General features: G+C 36.9%; 1 pseudogene; it reads right to left on the bottom strand.

The window, feature by feature from the left end:
• Positions 1-5,605: 5,605 nt before the first annotated feature.
• On the bottom strand, positions 5,606-6,941 carry LOC131345833 (uncharacterized; annotated as a pseudogene).
• Between the last annotated feature and the right edge of the window lie 379 nt (positions 6,942-7,320).

The following is a 7,320-nucleotide window of genomic DNA, read 5'->3' as shown; positions in this document are numbered from 1 at the left end:
CGCAAGTCTCAGCGCTCTACGAGCAAGGGAAAGCCGTTTTTCAGACAAACGAATGTGTGCAGTTGTATGGGGCAGTTTTCTTTGACTTTTTTCACATGTTTGGGGTCAACTATGATATGAAATGTGATTGTTTAGTCTAAAATGAAAAAATTCATAAGACACATAGGAATGTCATAAAAAATATGAATTTTGATATGAAATATGATTTTTTTCATCATAGTGGAAAAATTCATATGAAACATGGAATAAATGATATTCCATGAAAATTCACTTAATAAAGACAACTTTCAGCATGTTTCATCGAACTGGCTCATTTCGTGCCTCAGCTCAGTGTGTTCTGTGCATTGTGCTTCTCAGGCGCTGAAAATGCGATTCCGCAAGTCTCAGCGCTGTACGAGCAAGGGAAAGCCGTTTTTCAGACAAACGAATGTGTGCAGTTGTATGGGGCAGTTTTCTTTGACTTTTTTCACATGTTTGGGGTCAACTATGATATGAAATGTGATTGTTTAGTCTAAAATGAAAAAAATTCATAAGACACATAGGAATGTCATAAAAAATATGAATTTTGATATGAAATATGATTTTTTTCATCAACGTGCCAAAATTCATATGAACCATGTTATAAATGCTATTCCATGAAAATTCACTGAGCAAAGAAAACTGTCAACATTTTTCATCGAACTGGCTCGTTTCGTGCTTCAGCGCAGTGTGTTCTCCTCATTGTGCATCTCAGGCGCTGAAAATGCGATTCCGCAAGTCTCAGCGCTCTACGAGCAAGGGAAAGCGGTTTTTCAGACAAACGAATGTGTGCAGTTGATTGGGGCAGTTTGCTTTGACTTTTTTCACATGTTTGGGGTCAACTATGATATGAAATGTAATTGTTTAGTCTAAAATGAAAAAATTCCCAAAAAACATTGGCACGTCATAAAAAAATGAATTTTGATATGAAATATGATTTTTTTCATCATAGTGGAAAAATTCATATGAAACATGTTATAAATGCTATTCAATGAAAATTCACTTAACAAAGACAACTGTCAACATTTTTCATCGAACTGGCTCGTTTCGTGCTTCAGTGCAGTGTGTTCTCCTCATTGTGCTTCTCAGGCGCTGAAAATGCGATTCCGCAAGTCTCAGCGCTCTACGAGCAAGGGAAAGCGGTTTTTCAGACAAACGAATGTGTGCAGTTGATTGGGGCAGTTTTCTTTGACTTTTTTCACATGTTTGGGGTCAACTATGATATGAAATGTGATTGTTTAGTCTAAAATGAAAAAATTCATGAGTCACATAGGAATGTCATAAAAAATATGAATTTTGATATGAAATATGATTTTTTTCATCATAGTGGAAAAATTCATATGAAACATGGAATAAATGATATTCCATGAAAATTCACTTAATAAAGACAACTTTCAGCATTTTTCATCGAACTGGCTCGTTTCGTGCCTCAGCGCAGTGTGTTCTGTGCATTGTGCATCTCAGGCGCTGAAAATGCGATTACGCAAGTCTCAGCGCTCTACGAGCAAGGGAAAGCGGTTTTTCAGACAAACGAATGTGTGCAGTTGTATTGGGCAGTTTTCTTTGACTTTTTTCACATGTTTGGGGTCAACTATGATATGAAATGTGATTGTTTAGTCTAAAATGAAAAAATTCATAAGACACATAGGAATGTCATAAAAAATATGAATTTTGATATGAAATATGATTTTTTTCATCATAGTGGAAAAATTCATATGAAACATGGAATAAATGATATTCCATGAAAATTCACTTAATAAAGACAACTTTCAGCATGTTTCATCGAACTGGCTCATTTCGTGCCTCAGCTCAGTGTGTTCTGTGCATTGTGCTTCTCAGGCGCTGAAAATGCGATTCCGCAAGTCTCAGCGCTGTACGAGCAAGGGAAAGCCGTTTTTCAGACAAACGAATGTGTGCAGTTGTATGGGGCAGTTTTCTTTGACTTTTTTCACATGTTTGGGGTCAACTATGATATGAAATGTGATTGTTTAGTCTAAAATGAAAAAAATTCATAAGACACATAGGAATGTCATAAAAAATATGAATTTTGATATGAAATATGATTTTTTTCATCAACGTGCCAAAATTCATATGAACCATGTTATAAATGCTATTCCATGAAAATTCACTGAGCAAAGAAAACTGTCAACATTTTTCATCGAACTGGCTCGTTTCGTGCTTCAGCGCAGTGTGTTCTCCTCATTGTGCATCTCAGGCGCTGAAATTGCGATTCCGCAAGTCTCAGCGCTCTACGAGCAAGGGAAAGCGGTTTTTCAGACAAACGAATGTGTGCAGTTGATTGGGGCAGTTTTCTTTGACTTTTTTCACATGTTTGGGGTCAACTATGATATGAAATGTGATTGTTTAGTCTAATAGGAAAAAATTCCCAAAAAACATTGGAACGTCATAAAAAAATTAATTTTGATATGAAATATGATTTTTTTCATCAGTGCCAAAATTCATATGAAACATGGAATAAATGATATTCCATGAAAATTCACTTAATAAAGACAACTTTCAGCATTTTTCATCGAACTGGCTCGTTTCGGGCCTCAGCGCAGTGTGTTCTGTGCATTGTGCTTCTCAGGCGCTGAAAATGCGATTCCGCAAGTCTAAGCGCTCTACGAGCAAGGGAAAGCGGTTTTTCAGACAAACGAATGTGTGCAGTTGATTGGGGCAGTTTGCTTTGACTTTTTTCACATTTTTGGGGTCAACTATGATATGAAATGTAATTGTTTAGTCTAAAATGAAAAAATTCCCAAAAACCATTGGAACGTCATAAAAAAATGAATTTTGATATGAAATATGATTTTTTTCATCATAGTGGAAAAATTCATATGAAACATGTTATAAATGCTATTCAATGAAAATTCACTTAACAAAGACAACTGTCAACATTTTTCATCGAACTGGCTCGTTTCGTGCTTCAGCGCAGTGTGTTCTCCTCATTGTGCTTCTCAGGCGCTGAAAATGCGATTCCGCAAGTCTCAGCGCTCTACGAGCAAGGGAAAGCGGTTTTTCAGACAAGCGAATGTGTATCAGTTGTATGGGGCAGTTTTCTTTGACTTTTCTCACATGTTTGGGGTCAACTATGATATGAAATGTGATTGTTTAGTCTAAAATGAAAAAAATTCATAAGACACATAGGAATGTCATAAAAAATATGAATTTTGATAGGAAATATGATTTTTTTCATCAAAGTGCCAAAATTCATATGAACCATGTTATAAATGCTATTCCATGAAAATTCACTGAGCAAAGAAAACTGTCAACATTTTTCATCGAACTGGCTCGTTTCGTGCTTCAGCGCAGTGTGTTCTCCTCATTGTGCATCTCAGGCGCTGAAAATGCGATTCCGCAAGTCTCAGCGCTCTACGAGCAAGGGAAAGCGGTTTTTCAGACAAACGAATGTGTGCAGTTGATTATGGCAGTTTTCTTTGACTTTTTTCACATGTTTGGGGTCAACTATGATATGAAATGTGATTGTTTAGTCTAAAATGAAAAAATTCATAAGACACATAGGAATGTCTTAAAATATATGCATTTTGATATGAAATATGATTTTTTCATCATAGTGGAAAAATTCATATGAAACATGGAATAAATGATATTCCATGAAAATTCACTTAATAAAGACAACTTTCAGCATTTTTCATCGAACTGGCTCGTTTCGTGCCTCAGCGCAGTGTGTTCTGTGCATTGTGCTTCTCAGGCGCTGAAAATGCGATTCCGCAAGTCTCAGCGCTCTACGAGCAAGGGAAAGCGGTTTTTCAGACAAACGAATGTGTGCAGTTGATTGGGGCAGTTTGCTTTGACTTTTTTCACATGTTTGGGGTCAACTATGATATGAAATGTAATTGTTTAGTCTAAAATGAAAAAATTCCCAAAAAACATTGGAACGTCATAAAAAAATGAATTTTGATATGAAATATGATTTTTTTCATCATAGTGGAAAAATTCATATGAAACATGTTATAAATGCTATTCCATGAAAATTCACTTAACAAAGACAACTGTCAACATTTTTCATCGAACTGGCTCGTTTCGTGCTTCAGCGCAGTGTGTTCTCCTCATTGTGCTTCTCAGGCGCTGAAAATGCGATTCCGCAAGTCTAAGCGCACTATGAGCAAGGGAAAGCGGTTTTTGAGACAAACGAATGTGTGCAGTTGATTGGGGCAGGTTGCTTTGACTTTTTTCACATGTTTGGGGTCAACTATGATATGAAATGTGATTGTTTAGTCTAAAATGAAAAAATTCCCAAAAAACATTGGAACGTCATAATAATATGAATTTTGATATGAAATATGATTTTTTTCATCATAGTTGAAAAATTCATATGAAACATGGAATAAATGATATTCCATGAAAATTCACTTAATAAAGACAACTTTCAGCATTTTTCATCGAACTGGCTCGTTTCGTGCCTCAGCGCAGTGTGTTCTGTGCATTGTGCTTCTCAGGCGCTGAAAATGCGATTCCGCAAGTCTCAGCGCTCTACGAGCAAGGGAAAGCGTTTTTTCAGACAAACGAATGTGTGCAGTTGATTGGGGCAGTTTTCTTTGACTTTTCTCACATGCTTGGGGTCAACTATGATATGAAATGTGATTGTTTAGTCTAAAATGAAAAAATTCATTAGACACATAGGAATGTCATAAAAAATATGAATTTTGATATGAAATATGATTTTTTTCATCATAGTGGAAAAATTCATATGAAACATGGAATAAATGATATTTCATGAAAATTCACTTAATAAAGACAACTTTCAGCATTTTTCATCGAACTGGCTCGTTTCGTGCCTCAGCGCAGTGTGTTCTCCTCAATGTGCTTCTCAGGCGCTGAAGCACGAAACGAGCCAGTTCGAAGAAAAATGTTGACAGTTGTCTTTGAAAAGTCAATTTCTTTGACTTTCTTGGGACACATAATAATAGTGTGGGAAGTTCTGAATGCAGATGCTTCCCTGAGTCTTTTGCCAATGCACCTTATATACCCAAGAGAGACAAATCTATGAGTCCACAGAAGGCCTGGTTTTGGACGGGTCATAAGGACACGTCTGGCTTTTAGTTTTGGTTCACACCAAATGGGTTGTAAAGGACATAGTTCAGATTGTTGTCTTGTGACCTGCGAGGGGGTTGAATAAGGTCATAAGGACATATCTCCAATAGGAGTACAGACTACTATGTAAATTTTAATATACTCTGATTTGGAAATTAGACCTTTTTCAACAATCGCAACATGAGCTTTATAATGACATTAAACATGAATAACATCATCCAGTAAGTATATTATCATATCTTTTCAGTATTCCTTGAGATTAGAACCTGAAGGGTAAAAGAATGTACATTCTTGTTGAGATCCAGAAAATAGTTCCACCACTGACTCCTTGAATAGGGGAAGGTACACAGGAATGTGAATTTTTTCATGACACACTTCCCAAACCCCCAAATTCCCCAAAGTTTGTGTTTTTACTTGAAGATATAACTTCATCACAGTCAATATTAATAATTTGGCCTGCCACATTTACAATCCTCCCCTGGCCCCTTGGGACATTTTCAAAATAATTCCCAAGTGGACATTGCTGGGAATCTTACTGTAGTAGTCTCTGAATGGCTGGCACCTATAAGGGGCTATGCATGTAAACAGTGTTGGCAGATGTTCTTAAGGAGCGAAGCATAAATCTGAAATAATAGCATTGAAGTGTAGACAATATGAGAACAAGATTGTTGACAAGATCTCTGCTGTTCCCTTGGCCAGGTCTGCTTCCACCTGAGCCTGGTTCAGATGATACTCAGTCTGTAGTATAGTTTGTTGTACCAAATATATTGTGTCCGTTAGAGCTTTTGTGCTATGTTCAAAGAAAGTGTCTTCCCACCATGGGGAAACATCTGTGTCCAGTGGTATCCTCCCCAAGATATTTATCTGACCCATTGAGAAATCCTATGTAACCTCCAAGCAGAAGGTATAGTTTGCAGGGCAGGTCAGACCGCCATAGGTGAAGGAATTCATTTCACTGACGAAACACCACTGTGTGTGAGGTACTTGAATCGTATCAGTATGACCATGCCATGACTGAACACTGATATGCTTAGTATCATTGGAAGAGAAGGGTTGTAGTAAAGTATTTCATGTACAAATAACATAACTGAAAGTTTCATGACAACAGGTGCGAGTGATAAACAAGGTCTCATCCCCTTTTAAAGTCATAGATCCTGTTAGGTGGTCCCATTTAATGATCTGATTTTTCATTACTACACCTATAGAACGTATAGTTGTGTAGTTCAAAATTACTTGCTCTGGGTGTATAATAGGAAAATTGGCAAAAAACCCAATGCAGGGGGTGCACTCATTCCCAGTGTATAACATCAATGTAGACTGTAATTCAGAGTATTTAATATCTTTCATCTTTTCTGATGCAAACCATCTATGCAAGTCTAAAATTTCTATGAGATCATTTAAATCATGCCTAGGTGTCTTGAGAAGACGAAGGTCCTAAATCCTGTGCGTATGATCTGCAGGCTAAGTCACGTTCGATGGTACAGCTTTGATCAATGTATGTTTTGAATAATGTATGGCTGACCAATAGTAGCGCCTGCGCTTCAGATCTAACCGATTTGATGATATTTTCATTGCTATTGGTGATGTGTTAAAATCCAGTGGCCACTCGGTTTGCTGACTGAGCTGAGAATTGTGATTGTCCTGTTATTTTGTAAGTGTTGGCAATTAAATTCACAGAGCCAAAGAGACATCCTAAATTTCCAAACAGATCTCGCTTAGAATGTACAGGTGGAATTTGGACTGCAAGCCTGCCTTCGTAATCAGAGATTAAATCATCGATTCGTGACTGTAGCTGTTTTATCATCCTCACTACAATGTTTCACAAAAGCAGACAAAATATTTGAAATGTTATAGGTTATATGAGTCATCGTAAAATTTACATCATGCAATAAAGTCTTATTAATGTTTCCCTTAATAAAACCACCTGGAGGGATTGGATATAATTTTGGGCATTGTTTAGGCTTACTATACCCAGACGTGGTCAGGTTGAAACAGTGATGTAGAGTCCATGAACAGTTTTGTGGTCCACTATAACTATTCACATCAGCCTCACATTTTCCCACACAATATGTTCCTTCTCTTCAGCTAGTCCAAATGAAGGCTTTTGGTTTGTTTTTATCTGGAACATATGAAGTAAGATTAAATTTGTATTTGGTGTAACTCATATATGTGGTGTTGATTGTTTCAGAGTGTGTGCATCTATATACTGCAGGTTCTAGATCCTTAGCATAGTAGCACATTTTAGGA

The sequence above is a fragment of the Hemibagrus wyckioides genome, linkage group LG25, assembly GCF_019097595.1.
Source record: "Hemibagrus wyckioides isolate EC202008001 linkage group LG25, SWU_Hwy_1.0, whole genome shotgun sequence".
Taxonomy (NCBI): domain Eukaryota; kingdom Metazoa; phylum Chordata; class Actinopteri; order Siluriformes; family Bagridae; genus Hemibagrus; species Hemibagrus wyckioides.
This window is presented reverse-complemented; position numbering and strand designations above follow the sequence as displayed.